General features: G+C 38.5%; 1 protein-coding gene across 16 annotated transcripts in view; it reads left to right on the top strand.

The window, feature by feature from the left end:
* Positions 1–15,748, top strand: part of NCOA3 (nuclear receptor coactivator 3) — an 88,677-nt gene that overhangs the window by 10,728 nt on the left and 62,201 nt on the right. For 13 of the 16 annotated variants that reach the window (XR_015702878.1, XM_087749456.1, XM_087749467.1 and 10 more), the window contains exon 2: positions 9,584–9,625. The exons of 2 other annotated variants lie outside the window; for them this stretch is intronic. The gene's annotated coding sequence lies outside the window, so the exon portion shown is untranslated. Of the gene's footprint in view, positions 1–9,583; positions 9,626–11,014; positions 11,084–15,748 lie in introns of all 16 variants that reach the window. One more of the 16 variants, XM_087749458.1, reaches the window with a different exon arrangement.

Below are 15,748 nucleotides of genomic sequence, written 5' to 3' on the forward strand. Positions count from 1 at the left end.
CCCTGGAACGCTGTCTTTCCAAGGCAGTGTGGCACACTTCTGCAGCTGCTCGAGCCAAGTCAGGGCTATTGCGCTTCCCTTCTGTTACCTCTCCTTCCCTTGCTCTCGGCCTGAGGACCTTGCAGTTGGCAAAGAGATTTAATTCAAGATTGTCCATTCCCTCCCTCCTACCAACAAAAAAACCCTGAACCCCAAACCCAAACAAAACCACCCAGACAACTTCTGGCTGTCAGCTTAACCCCTAGTTGCACAAATGCTGGTACTAGTGCAAGGGAATGGCTGGGGTGGGACTAGAGCAGCCATGGTCTATCAAAATTTAACCTAGATGGAGTTCTTGTGAGTCTCTCTTCTGTAACACATTTGTATCAGGAACAGAGCCTTAAGTGGTACCTGGGTGTAGGAGAAATTCAGCACCCTTTTTCTACCCTGGGGCTGTAACTAGAAGGAATTGGTGGAGTTACCGGTTATGTGTTATTACTGGTAGTTCGTTACCTGTTGTAACTGCATGGGAAAACTAACTTCACTTAAGTCGATAGGGATTAAGTAGATATATTGAGTGCTGTTCTGAAAACTGATGTTGAGAAACCTGCAAACATTTAATGTTTATTTTTTTACTAGTGTAGCACATGTACATATTGCTGAGCAGATTAACCTACTGAAAGGGGTAAGTACTGCGATCGTTCTATTTTGGAGTAAATTAATCTATCCAATGGATCACTTCTGTAGAGACTCAGATCATCATCAGCCCCATGCTATTGGGTCTAGGGTTGAAGGATTTTTAACAGGACTTACATGATTGGCCTTTGCTGCTTTGAGTTAAAGAAAAGGATGGGTCTTGAATATATTAGTTTTTGTTATGAATAGCTTCTTTATTGTTCCTTTCTCCTATGCTGTTGTAATTAGTGGTCCTTCATAGGTGGTAAGGGACCTCATGGTTTCTAGGTTGAGGTTAAGGACTAAGAACAGTGAAGATCTTTAACAGCTGGTGATACTTGTTTCTAAATGAACTTGCAGAGTAGATTGACATACTTGACAGCATTTATAGAATCAGTGCTTAATAATCTGTAGTGGAACTGTCACTTAAGTTCTAGCTTTCACTTCCACAAAACCAAGGTTAAAACTTTTTTTTGTATGAAGATTATTTTTTTTTTTTTATGGAGACAAAAACAAAAGGGGGGGGGGGGACAGTACAGAACAACTTTTGTGTACAGCTATGTCTTATTTTATACCAAGAGTGCCTTTCATGTCTAGGTCTAGATAGCTTTCAGAGTTAACCTGTAAAGCTAGGCCAAAATAAACAACTACGTGCAAAGCTGAAGACAAATTACTGTACTCTGATAAAAGTATGTTAACTGTAGGAAGCTATTGTGAAATAGAAACATATTCAATGTTTATATGAATGCTTGTTCAAAAGGAATCTGTCAGTGCCTGTACACAGATTGATAGGACAGAGGTCAATTTAGAATATAGCCATCTTACCTGCTGCTTCACAGAAGTGATGAAGGTGGGAAGAATGGCACAGGACTACCAATCTCAAGTAATACTTTTCTGAGCCAAGGTGGCAGTGTTTCCAGGCCTCCAAAAGCAACACAGCTGAACCCTTTTGCTTGGTAATTGCCCTAGAACACACAGTTGCCAAAATAATTGATGTTTTCTTGGATTTCGGGCCCTGTTGAATGTCTGCTTAGTATTGTCTGGGAACTTTTTTCCTGTTTTATGTCTACCTTTAGGTTACAGTTATGGATGCAGGAGTTCCTCAGCCAGGTTTCAGGGCAGGTACTTGACTGACTGAATTAACTATGGACCACACTCTTTAGACTGGAGTGTCAAAAAGCCTCTTTTAAAGTGTATGACTTCACTTCTAATTGGAATTAACTCTTAGCTGATACACAGATTCCACTGGTATGGAGGTTCAACAAATGTTTTCCTTTATGATGAGGGCAAACCCATGAAGTGAACTGACTTTATCAGAGGCAGAGCAGTCTTAACTCTTGTTTCTAATTAGAATACACAAATGTTTTAATTAGAATAGAATCTCTTGAACATCAACAAACTATGACACTTTTCTGCTGATTGGCTTTTTCTGCTGGTTTGAGTTTAAGAAAAAGATGGGTTTGCTAAACTGCTTTAGTTTTGAAGTAAACTTTAATGTCTGACTGCTACATTGTTGTACTTATCTTTCTTAATCTGTTCATTAATCCTTTGTCTTTAAACAGAAATGGTTCTACTGAACATTTCTGTTAATTAGCACTCTTCAATTCTAGATATTTCATTTTTACTGGCATTTCAGTAATCATTCACATTTTTCTTCCTCTTTCAGAGCTCACAAGAACTAGTAGCATGCTATGTAGAGAAAAACCCCTTTGGGGCAACACTATTCCTTAGTGCCAACTTGATTTGAAAGTTTATTCAAGATGATGAGGTTGTTCGGGTGAGACTGAGAATATTCTGGCATGCAAAAATAATCCATTGTGCTGACATTTTGCATCAAGTTTGACACAGCAGGGCTCTATAAAGTTTATTTGTATTAGAGAATCCAAGAAAAGACAACAAACTTTCATAGTTATGTGTTATTGCAAGGTTTCTTCAGTAGACTCATTTCCTGGACCAAGGACTGCTCTCTGGATTAACACGCTGAGTAGCTTCAGCTTTCAGTAGGGCATTATTTTAGGGTACTTAACTCTTGCACTGCGTGGACTTGCATAGCCTTAGTCACTTGTATTCATACAGAGTATCCAGTGTCTACCACAGCACAAGAGGTTTTTGAAATAATTCTAAAAAATAAAAAATCTGGTAACTTCCTCCTTAAATATTGAGAAACTAATACAGGGTAGATGTACTTATTACGGATCTGTTGCACCAGATTGGTGGTGTCAGCTGAGGATGTACCACATTTGTGGTGGTGTTACTATGGCAACTGCCTTCTAAGAGCTGTCTCAAGGTCACTCACTCATCAGTTGTAGCCTGGAGTGCTTGCTGCTTAAGCAAAATATCTACACCAAACAATTCAGGAAATGATCGTTCTGCTTTGAGAAAGCAACAATCGGGATGCAAAGCAGTCTTTTATTTTGGGGTTGAGGGAAAGGAGATTCTCTTTAATTAGTCTGTATATTTGTCCGTCAGCTATTTGAAGACTCTTAGAATCATTGAGGGCGGATTTTAGTTGAAATGTAAATCGTAAGTAATCCAGTATCCATAATGTGAAAATTGTCTAGTTAAAAGCAAAACAAAACAAAAAATAGAACCTGTAGAAGCTGAAGAACTTGAATAGAAATTGGTGACCAAGCCTGAAGTTTATGGTGCAAAAATGACTGCCTACACTGGTGAAAATTTAGACAAGATGGTGAAAACTTAGGCTGAGTTGAGAATTCAGAGCTCCTTATACTTAAGGGCTTCTTTTATGAGACATCCAGATCCATTTTTGCATCTAAATCCTTGTTGATGTAGTTACAAAATGTCAAATACGCTTAGCAGCATTTTCAGTCTAATGCACCGTGATTCAGAGCTAAGGCTAGAGAAGGGGTTGTTCATGAAGTTGATCTTATGTCTGAGGTTACAAGAGATTCTATTATACTGCATGCATAAAATTGAATCCACTAGACTAAAACTTGATTAGAATGACAAAGTGCCGTTTCCTTGGTTTAGATAGTTACCTGACTAGTAAAAAGCTACCATGTTTTATGTGGCTTTTTGGTTGGTTGGTTTTCCTTTTTGGATTTAAACTTTGCTCTTTCCTCTTGCATCATTTCATGGACTAAGACAGTATGATAGCAACAGAAGCAGCCATTAGATTCAGCAGTTGCTATTATGGCTGACTGTCTCTCAAACTTCTTTCACAAAGTGGTAAGCTTTTGTTTCGAGAACTTAATGTATTCAGATGGCAATTTAATCCCTCCTTTTGCTTCTTAGGCTGAACAGACCAAGTTCTTTTAGCTTTCTCTCAAAAACATATATTAGCTGGTCTCCCACACACCTGTTGTTTTTTAACTTCTGATTAGTTTGTAGGTTTGGGGAATATTGTTATTTCCCAAGTGCGTGATTTGTGTATCTCGTACTGAGAAACAATTTACAGCGCTGTCCCCAGCGTCATTTCTGGTAACATCTCTGGAGCTATAGGAGTCACTTCCTGTAGCGTGATCTAGATTTGGTGCCATTCTCTAGAACTGGATTTGGAGATGTCTATTTTGAAATAAACATAACCAAGACTTAAGTCTTGGCTTTGAGACCTTTAAGAGTTGGGATTGGTTGGAATTTTTATACAAGTAGGTTCAACTGTAGTTGTCCACAGAACCCAAGGAGCTCCATCCCTGGAGTACTACTAGTACTACATGGAAATGATAGGTGAGCTGGTACTTCTATTTCTAGATTAACAGGCTATACGTATATTTAAGGAGGGAATGAAAACATAAGAGCTAAGGATATTGGGTTAGTAATCCAGTCTCCTTCCACCCTTAGTAAAACAAGCCTAGACTGTAGTAAGAGGGTGGAAAAAAGTTGTACGTTCAAACTGTTGGTAAAAGGAGGTTAAGAAAAATCCCTACATTATTAAGGTTGGTCCTTAAGAGGCATTCATGTTAAGTGTCTGTATCTTTTTCTCCAAAGTAAGCAGTCTGTTCAAATTTTAACACACACACACATATTTTCATGCTATAATATCCATTGCTATAGTGTGAGGGCATAGCAAGAGAACAATTTCCACCTGTGCCACAGAACAGAGATTTCCAGGGCATGATACACAAGTCATTTCTACATGATATGAAGTAGTGGCATATACAAGCGCTTCCTTGTCCTTAAAATAAACAGTCTTACACAGGCAACTAAGAAATTGCTCATGGGGAAGTATTTACGGAGAGAGAATTTCAGCCCCAGGGCTGGTATCTGCATCACTAGTTACTAGGGCACGTTTGCAGTCTGGGGTATGGGCTTACCACCCCAAAGCTGTCCGTGCAGTCCCCTGGCTGTACTACCACAGGATGGCTATCTTCTTGCACTGGTCTGTCAGCCTGTGCTGAGATCCATAGTAAGTTTATCCAGATTGTGAACTAAATGCTTGCTGAATGCAACACCTTGACTGCACTGCTGGTAGAAGGTAACTTCAAAGCTACCGAAGACGTATTCTTGCAAATTTCATGAAAAGAAACCATTTTAGAGCAGATACCATTATTATCTGCTTAAGAGAAAAATCAGATTCGTATTTCACTTTATGTGCACTCCAGAGGGTTTTCCAAAAGTGAACAGGCTAGACTTGTGGGTCAGCCGTACGCCTGTGTTTGTGTTTTGCATGGTATTTTACAGTATATTATTACTATTTAAGAACTGTCCAAGAGTTCATGAGAGAAATGGTCTGATCTTCCACAGCTGTTACAGATTTCTTGAGGATGCAGCTAGCTGATATCTTTTAACAAAAGCAGGTGAGCTAAGATCCTAGACAGTGGCAATGTTTTAATCCAAGTATATGTACTGGCGATAGCCAAAATAGACTCACATTTAGCTACACTAATTGCCTCAGCCACTTTAACATTTTCTTTGCAGTAGCAAGGCTGTTCCAACTTTCTAATGTAATATTTTGAACAAAAGGTTGGATACTTTCCTATAGTCATACTCACTCCTCTGAAAATTTCTTCTATTATGGAGCCTTGCTATTTAGTAATTCCAATCCAGTCTAGACTTGTTTTTTCTGGAATAATAAAAAACTTGCAAATCTTCCAGGCTTTTCTTCTTCCCCAAATAAAGTTAGCAAGGCACTTCACCACAGATTGATTCATTTAGAAAAGATTTAATGTACTGTTATCGTTAAAAACAACAAAAAACCCACCTTACCAACAAAAAAACCTGTGCATGAAATGGAATGTTTCTCTTCTACAGTTACACTGGCTCCGTAGCATCAACAAGTGGAAAAAAATAAGCAACAGGGCTGGAGAGACTTTAGCTACCTCAGTTGGAACAAGGATACGGCTGGGGCTATTGCTTAGTCTCAAACAAAAACAAACCCCCGCCCACAAAACACCGCAACAGAATACAGCTGAAAAGTGGCTTGTTCTGACTTGTCTAGTATAGTAAGGTAGCATTTTTAGCACATTCATGCTAAATTAAAGGCCCCATCTGTGAACCGGGGGTTTCAGAATCTGCTCGAGCTTTTCTCTGCATACTTGCCTAAGAAGTCCTCATGCATTTCAATATTACTGTCAAGATCCTGAGGGGACATGGAGCACAATTAAGCAATTGCTTAGGTTCTTAATACAAGATCGGCCACCATCAGTTAGTTTATAGCTGGCATTTCATAGCTGGAGGAATTTGCATTAAGATTTGTTACATAAAACAATATTGTAAATATGTTTTGCAGAACAGATGAAGCAGCTTTAATATGAAAAACTTTATTAACTATTATGAAAGGATACACCAAGTAGGCTTGGCCAAAACAGCTAGTTTTCCAGAAAAAATTGTACTACTGGCACGTTTTTTGAAGCAAGTCTGGAACAAGCCCAAGGTGTAAAGCTCTTCACCCTCATCTCTTATCAACTTAGATTTTTTCATGGGCAGCTATCTTAGCAGTTCTTTCCTCATCCTAAGTGTAAGAAGAATTTCTTGACAAAGTCTGCTAGAATGTGGCATTATCTTGAATCTGCTTTACTCTATGCACTCACAGCTTGCAGTCCTAGATCGTATCTCTGTTTGTCAAAAAGCTGGAGAAACAGAAGGACAAAGCACAGATCAGAAGTCAGATAAAACAAAGAATACTTAAGTGCTTTAATAATTTTAGATAAGCAGAAAATACAGCTTCTAGAATTAAGATGTTTTGGTTGTTTTCCATTTGGGATAACTTGTTTATCTTGGGTTTGCTGCCATGTATCCAGATGCGACTGAATTGTCTCCAGGCAAAAGTTTACCACAACACTTTTCTATTGCTCTAGCTACAAAGCTATTACTGTAATCTGGGAAATGTTAAGTTCTGTATTAGTTACAATTTACCACGACAGAGCAGAAGTTACTGATGTCAGAATTGGCAGAAGTTACTTTAATCTTCTCGGAGAAAGTAAGTTATGGCTTACGTGCAGTGAAATAACATGGAGATGGCCACTAATTCACTGTTTTGCTAGCAGTCTTCTGAAAGATTTCAGTATCTGCCACATGCATATAAATGTATCATGGTCTCTGCTACTGCTAACACTATCTCTAGGAAAAACAGGTAGTTCTTATGCCCTAGACTTCTTGAAAGAGTTCTGGCCTCCGAACAAGGCTATCTGTCATGTGAGATGGGTGCTCACGCATACAGAAGTGCTCAAAACCAGTTTGTTATCTCTTAAAGACAAACAGATGCTCACGCCTCTTCCCCGATGGTTCACGTCCTTGAAATGCAGAAGTATGGGGCTTGTTTTCAAAGGCACCGTCTTTCTTTCAGTTCACTATTATGTAAACTCTCTGCTTTTTCCTAGTAAGTCAATCGTGAGATTCTTGGGGTTGGTTTGATCTTGTGAAATGCTTTTAAAAGTATCTTCAGCAGGTCTTACAGCAGTGTCCTAAACTTTACTATTAAAAAGGTATGCTAAAGGAATTGTTCCATTAGTGTCAAACTATATGGATGCGAAGACTACATTTCTCTCTGAGCTAGAGCAAAGGGGGAGTCCAGAATTTTTTTTTTTAATTTTTGAATGAAACTTATGCTTATGAAGCACACAATGATTACGAAAAAACAACAGCAAGCAATTAGTTACTACTTTCTAAAGCAATCTGTAAGCCTTGATTTGGTATACTGTGACAGTGGGAGATTACGTTAGTTGGCTATGTCTAAGTAACTTTAACTGAATTATATGTTGGACTAAAAATTTATTTTTTAAATACATAAATAAATTTCTATATCACACTAACTTTCTAGCTGCCCCTAATCCTTTCTCAAATATTAAGTTACTGCTAATGAGAAGGGACTTGAGTAAAGTTAAAAATAGAGCACGTTGAACTTAACATGAACCTTAATATCTTTTCCAGCTTTTTACAAGGATTGTATTGTGAATTGTGTATTGTTCAGTTGGTTTCTCACTGATTAAAAGTATTGAAATAAACTGTGTATTGTAAAGCTGCTGTCATTGCTGTGTTTACATTTTGGATATGTTATCTAAATGTTACTTTACAAATTTGATGCTAAGTTCAAGCTTGGAAATGGGATTTCTAAGTCTCACTAAGACTCTTTTTTTTTTTTTTTTTTTCCTAAAGGCAAAGTATATTTTCTGAAGACATAAGACAACTAAAATGTGTGTATTGTCAAAACCTAAAACAAACTCGTTTTGCTTATTTGGGCTTTGGATAAAGCCAGTGTGGCAGATCAGATATTTCACTATATGGAGTTTGTTACTACAGCCTTACAGAAGTTTCCAGCGTTCTTTGAGCTTGGTTTTACATCGATCTTTCTTCATTCTGCTTGTTATAAATTCATTTCTTGATTAACTGATGTTTGCCAATTACTTTATAGACATAAGACTGATCTTGACTAAAACAATTCTGCAAAGCATATGGCATGAAGATTTGGTAAACTCTTAAAGAAAACGCCTCTGTAATACCTCTTGTTCTGGGAGCAGGTCCTAATAGTGGCTTGCTTACCTCTGATCTTTTATTCTTGGCCTCTACGAATGTAGACTTGATAACTACAGGTAATGATTACAGTCACTGTCAGGGTGGTCACTGAAGAAGAAACAACGGTGATTTAAGGGAATTTTCTCTTCTGTGTGAGTAGCTGTATGTATCCCTAGCACTTGATGTAGACTTGTCCTTATTCCGAGTGATGCTTTTGTCTTTATGCCTAGTGATGTACTTAAGGGAGAAGGTGGCCTGCTATAACCATAGGTTTTTGACCAATTTCCTTCCACTCAGTAAAAAACAAAACGCCCCCCCCCCCCAAAAAAAACCCAAACCAAAACAAAAAGCCCAAAAAACAACAACCCCCCCCAACTAAACTTGAATTAATTATTCTGTCAAAACGACAGACCAGTGTTAAGTAGTGTTTGAAAAGTTGAGTGTTGTGAATTGTCAGTGAAGAAAAAGAATACAAAATTGAAAATACCGTATCATTATACAGTCATGTTATGTGTTCCTCTTGAATATATCTGTCTATGCTGTATCAGAGAGTATAGTGGACTTCATCTTTCTCTGTATTTTTTTTCTGAAGATCAAAGCTTAAATTTTTTTTATGAGAAACAGATTTGCCAGCACTTCTGCCTTTTTTTTTTTCTTTTCTTTTTTTTTTGGCTTGAGAGGACAAGGTGGATCTATACAAAATAACCACAAGTGTCATGGAAAATCAACAGAAGAAAGTGTTTTCCTCTTCAGTCATTTCACTTACTCTCCTCCTCTTCCTTGTTATCAGATGGCAGAGTTAAAAACAACAAACTGATACTTTCACAGTGTAGAACTCCACTACAGGCTGCCACAGAATATTTTAGCTGTATTAATTTTCATGGATTCAAAAAGAAACTTATGTAGAAGAGAAATCCAGCTGCTGGGATACTCAGTCTGTTTGAACCAGGAAATTCCTGAGCTGTAGATTGTGAAGTTGAGAGTAAACACATTCATATGCTTACCTTTTTCTTTCTAGGCGTTCCTTCTGGCTTCTGTTGGAGAGAGAACACTGTGCTAGGTGAGTCTTCTGTTTGACTTAATTGTCCAGGACTACTTTGATTTATGAGAACTGATCCAGAGAAAACATTGGTATTTAGGGGATTAGGAAAAGGGAGAAAATAATTTCAATCCCCTTAGAAAAATAAAGGTATTTTCTGATGTTCTATATTAATATTGTATATAGCTTGCTCTCCTCCACCTCCCTTAAACTTGAGGAAATGCATGGTATGACCTGGCCTCGGTAGGTGTGATAGTATCAAATGCCAATAGGCTTTTGGGGGATACTTGGGCCATTAAAGGATGCTGCTCTTAGAAGTTGTGGGATGGAGTGGTAGCATCCTTTGGTGTATATATCTGCCTTTAGTTTTTAATTCTCTGTATCACTGATACTAGAGTTTTCTTCTTTCTGAAGTAACTGATGGTGTGAATACTTTGCTCAGAACAGTTCTTTTGAAATAATGGTGATGAAATGGGATTTCTTAGCTAAAGCTGTTTTGGGCCCATAGTGGATATGATGGTAATCATTGGTGGTTTTTGTTTGGGGTTTTTGTCATAACTTCTGGGGTAACCAATTTAGCCATCAATACTCACGTAGATTAATGTGTCAAGCTCTCTACCTGTTGCTGGAGAGCAGTGAAACTGGTAACTTCTCTGGACATTCTGTTCAGTGGGACTTTGGCCTCAAGAAAGGAAGCACCTCCTTCAGAATAATCTCTTGTGATAAGATCAACCTCTTTGCTCTGCAGTTTAGCAGGTGCCCTGAAATAAAATTCAAGTGAGCTGGCTTGGTTAGAATAAGGTAAGGTTAAAGCAAAATGAAGAAAACGGAAGGAGACAGTGGAAGGAAAACCTTTGGAAAATTATCTCTTCAAAGCACAAAAAAGATTGTGTTTTGTTTCAGATAGCTGTGCTCATTAAAGTGTTACAGTTCCTAAGCAATGGTTTGCAGACAGATGACACGCTGAGGTAAATAACATGTGGTGGAGAGGAGGGATAAATAACTTTTGCTCTTGACTGGATGGAGACACATGTCTAAGCATTGTCTGTCATAAATACATGTGCAATGAAAAAAAACCTAAATCACAGCATTTTTATTCTGTGAGACAGAATTAATGACATCAGGCTTAAGTTTTGTATGCTCTTTCCTTGTGTTCCCTTCATGGTATGCTGTGTTTATCCTGTTATTGTATGTACACTGTTATTTATAGGCTTCATCTGTATAAGAATCTAACAAAGTAAGCTTCCTACTGGTGAAAGCTCAAATGTAGGTAAGGTTTTGTAGCTTTCTGAACTTTTAATGGACTGATAGGTACACTAAAAATGCTTAGCAGGCTTTAAAAAGAAAATATTAAAGCTATGCCGTGCCTAGAGACAATATGAGTAACTTCTCTCCTAATAATTTTGACAGGGCCCAAGAATCTAAGTTTCTGACTGCGGTGTACCTAAACATAACTTCCCTCTCTTCTACGAGTTCCGTGTAAGTGTGATGTACTGTAATAGAAGGTCACTTAACTGGACAAATGCAGTGTGGTGCCTACTGACAAGAAAACACATTGAATCCACTCCGCTGTATAGCTGATATACTCCAGTTGTACGACATAACTGCATGACTGGTGCTAATCAGTTAGTTACCGTGTTTGATACGCTTACCAGATGCTAATATAAAAACCTCCCAGTGCAGAGGTGTGGCTGAATACTAGCTTTAAAGCTTAGCATCAAGTTGAACTTCGAACTGCAGAATTTAAGTTTAAATTAAATTTAATTAAATTTAAGAATTTAATTTAAACTTTGAAGCGCAGAATGACTTGAAAGTCTGGTAAAAAGAGAACGTGAGTTGTTTAAATCGTGGTGGATGCATCTTGGATGTCTCATTGGCAGGCGAATGCTGAAACAGTGGTTTCCCAGCTCAGGGTTTTGTTGAATGTAAGATACAATTCAGTTGGTCTACTTGTATGGGAACTAAAGATACAATGCATGTAAGAAAAAGTAATAAACAAAAAATCCAACAGCTCTATCCTGGCGTTTCCTCCAGTGCACTATGTAAAAATACATAGAATTGCTTCCTAATGTTGTGAAACTACACAACTACTTCGCTATTTATCTACAAACAAGGAAACGACTGGACCTAAAACAAAACATTACAAATGTTTTTTTGGCGCTTGAAGGGGAAGGATGTGATCCCTTCTTCTGTTTTTGGCAGTCACTGACCTCTTGTATTAACTTCCAGAATGGCTGCAAATCTTCCTAAAATTACTTGGAATTTCTATGCTAATGATGGTAGTGTCACTTTGGAGAGTTTTGCAGATAAACATCAGCATTTGAGAAGTGCCATTTGTATAAAAACTTTCATGAGCAACACTGATTTTCTGCCTGCTGCTGGAATCTTGGGGAGCTTAGTGTAAGATTTTGTTGAAAAATGTCTTTTTAAATGAAAGTGAAGGTATTGCTTCTTTAATAGAACATTAGAAAAACTAGAAGCATAAGGGTATTATGCAATGGAAATTCTTTGTAAAGAATAGAAAAGTTTGGACAAAAAAAATGCAGAGGGCATTGAGCACCTTATTCAAAACAAGCTGGTTTTTCTCATAAATGGAAAAAAAAAAATCCTTGATGGTAGGAATTAACGTTGTGGTCAGGAATACACGCTTTGTGTCCAGTAAAGATGGGAGTATTAATGGATGTATGCAAAATGTAAAGAGTACATGAGATTAATAAAACATACCTGCTTAAATCAGTACCAAAAAGAATGTGGTAATACATCTTAAAATTAAGTAGGAGTACAGTACTCTCGTCTTCGTAGCCCATTGTTGTAATGGTACCAGTGTATCATCGGGCTGCAGTACGTAATTCTCTGATGACAGTGTTTTACTGAAAATCTTAGAGAAATGATGCTAGCATCGATCCAAACGCTGCCAACAAAGTTAAAGTCAAGTTTTGAAGGTCTCTTAGGATAGAGGTTCCAGAGGCTGGCTGGAACTGGTTCCTGTGTTCAGTCACTATTTGAAAACTGAAATTTAACTTGTTGCAGGTAGTAAAGTCTGCCTCGTGCCCTTTTGTTGTAGGCCTCAGGGGAGACTCTGGGACTATCCAGTCCATAATCTCTCTCTAGGTGCTATTTTTCTGTTTGTATAGCATTGAACAAAGATACCAACCTTTGGGCTTTTTTACTCCTCCATTTTAGCTTAATTTTTAAATAATTGACCCCTGCAATCTAAGACTTGAGTCTACCAGTGACACGCAAAGTAACGTTACAGCTTTCAGTTTTTACACTGCAGTAACTCTCAGTAGCAGATGCTCTGTGTTATAAATGTTGGTACGCAGTGGATGGGCAGCATTTTGAAATACAACAAGATAACCTGACTGTAGTGTGGAGAGACAAATTAACCTGATTTGGGAGTGATGCTATTCTGCCTTTATTTTTGCAGTTTAGCTGAAGGTACTCTACTAAGCTGTGGTCGCTATGAATATGAAATATAGCAAGGTATATGAAAGAAATAGAGGAAAAAGGTTTTTTAACTAATGAAATGCTTAGATTTATTGGTATACTATAGATAGACGACTGTCACTTCAAATTTTGAATGGTAAGCATTTGTGTTGAACTAAAGGAACACCTCTTGCAGCCACACTAGGTGTACCTGTGTACACTCAGACTTAATCAGATTTTAATTACAGCATTGAGCTAGGAACATTTCCATGTTTCAAGGTCAAATTGTGTTTTAGAAATGTCACCTTTGTATTAAGTAGCTGTACGTGTTCCTTGCAATGAAGTAAATTATATGGAAGCACTGATACTGTGCATGGAAAACTTAAACTATTTTGATTTCCTTTCTTCAGTAACTTCCTTGGTTTTCAGTCTCTGATCTTGTACTCCCAAATTTGAGAGTCAACTTATGCCAAAAACTCAGGAAACTTCATTAACAGGCCTTTCATTATTATTAGATCAGAGGATAACAAGAGCTAATTTTAAAAGCAAAGGGGATGTGTGTTTTTCAATAAATTAAAAAAAAAAAACCTATTTCAGTAGCCTGATGAAAAGAGATACCAAGTAGAATTCTCAAAAGCACTCTTAACACACCAGGCATTTAACTCCCACGGAAGCGAGTTTGTGTGAGCCTGTGCACGTGTAATACAGAAACCCCTAATGGATAGCTGCCTTCCCCACAGCACTCAACACCTTTCCAGAATATGAATCTATGTTTTTAAAATGGTAATGTATCCAGAGCTTTGATTAAAATTAGTTGTTTTACAGTGTAAAATAATATATTTACTGACATTAATTCTATAACTTAGTTCTTGTGCAAATGCATGAGTAAATGTCCATAAGTGCTGCAGCTGCTGACTAGCAAAATGTGCCTAAGGCAAGTCAGCGTGATCTATGGACTGTATTTCTCTCCTGTTCATGTGCCCCTCCTTATTGATGGGTGTAAATATTTCCAACAGTTGAATCAGTGTTTAAAATGCCAGTTTAGTCTGCTCTAAATGAATATTCTTAATTGGAAGTTGTAATCTGTCATAAGACAGTATATATCAGTGTTTTTTACTCTTCATAGGAAAAAAAACCCCCGTGTCCTAATTTGAATGTCACTGAAAGTCCCTACGTACCCACGCTGGGCAAAGGCCAAGTTAGCATACGGGTCCTTGACAGGCGTCACTTCTCCATTGCCGAGACCATTATCTGGCACTGCGCAGCGAAGCGAGCGTGGCTGCTGCAAGACTAAGGCACTGCGGGGATGATACCACAGGCCTGAGTCTGTAGGAGTCTTCTGTGAACCGACGGGTGCCAGGCCCACGCAGAGTCTAATAAACAGTTACACAGCAACGTGCTTAATTAAGTACGTGCAACAAGGGTTAAAGGAAGAAGTGTTGAGAGTTGGAGTTGACGATACTATTTTAAGTTTCTTGAATGACCTCACAACCTTAGTATTTTCAGTGTAACTTCTTGTATGCCTTTAAAAAGCATATGGAAAAAATAGTATCATTTGCCATAAGGAAATTTCTGCTCTGTTTGCCAGCAAGGTTGTCATCTGGAATCCCACAGAGCAGCTCCACACCACTTTGGTCGCTGGGCTGAGTGGGCTTTCCATGTGGGCTAGCCACTGGAGGGGCCGAGCGCGGTCCTCGAGCGCTGCTGGCCAAAGCCCCCATCTGCGGTTTCAACTGGGATCCTGAACTGGGGGGGAGGGAAGGGTGGCCTGTGCTAACCCTTGATCCTAGTGCTGCCTGTGGATGCTGGGCCTGGGTGGGGCAGCAGAACCTAGAAAAACGTCCCTGCTCACCACTACTGTGCTGCCGGGCACTTTAACTGCTTCGCAGCTGGCAGGTTTATAGAGAAGCTGCTCTTGGTCTTTATAATACGGTGATAAAGCATGTTCTGTCCTGTCAGCACGGAGGAGCTGTGCAGCAACAAAGCTTACTCGGTTAGATAAAATACTCGAGGGTCTTGGCAAGTGGTTTAAAACAAAACTGAGCATTTTCAAAGGCTTTAAAGGCACTTACCGTCTGTACAGATATCTTCATTGGAGCAGCAAGATGAAGTTTAGCTTGTTCAGACATTTGATCAGTTTCTCTTCTAAAGCTTTAACTTCTTGGACTGAATAAAAGGTTATATTTTGTTCAACTGAATTCTCCACTCTGGTTTTAAACGTCTGAACCAACTTTATGCAAGTGTTCCCCAAAAAGCAGTTCAGAGGGGTGTGTGAGAGATGGTCATTGAGGAATTAGAAGGGGCTTCTGTGATGGAAAATGTTAGGTGTCCTTAACCACAGCTGTAGCTGTGCCTGCATAGGTAATGATAGGCTTTAGTGTATTTTTCTATTTCAGGCAAAGATGCCCACCCGAAACCAGCAATGTTCTTTTCTTCGGAGTTTGTCAAAATTAACTTTCATTCAGTAGATCCTCCTAATTTTAGCCTAGTGTGAAACTTTAGTTGCAATGCTGGGTGTATCACAGCTGTTTTAAAAATGAAGTATATCAAACTGAGCATGTGAGAGTGTGTGTGTTGATAAAGAAAGTCTCTGGGGCCCCTTTCCAGATGCCCTTGTGGAAATGTCTGTTGGTGTGTGGTTTTAAATGTTTTTCAGCAATCTGTTCACCCCCTCCCCGCCCCTCTTCGGTACTCCAAATTGTAGAATCTCTATTTGTA

Source organism: Nipponia nippon, unplaced genomic scaffold (genome assembly GCF_047370975.1).
Source record: "Nipponia nippon isolate SJK-2023a ecotype South Korea unplaced genomic scaffold, ASM4737097v1 scaffold_13, whole genome shotgun sequence".
In the NCBI taxonomy this organism is placed as follows: Eukaryota; Metazoa; Chordata; class Aves; order Pelecaniformes; family Threskiornithidae; genus Nipponia; species Nipponia nippon.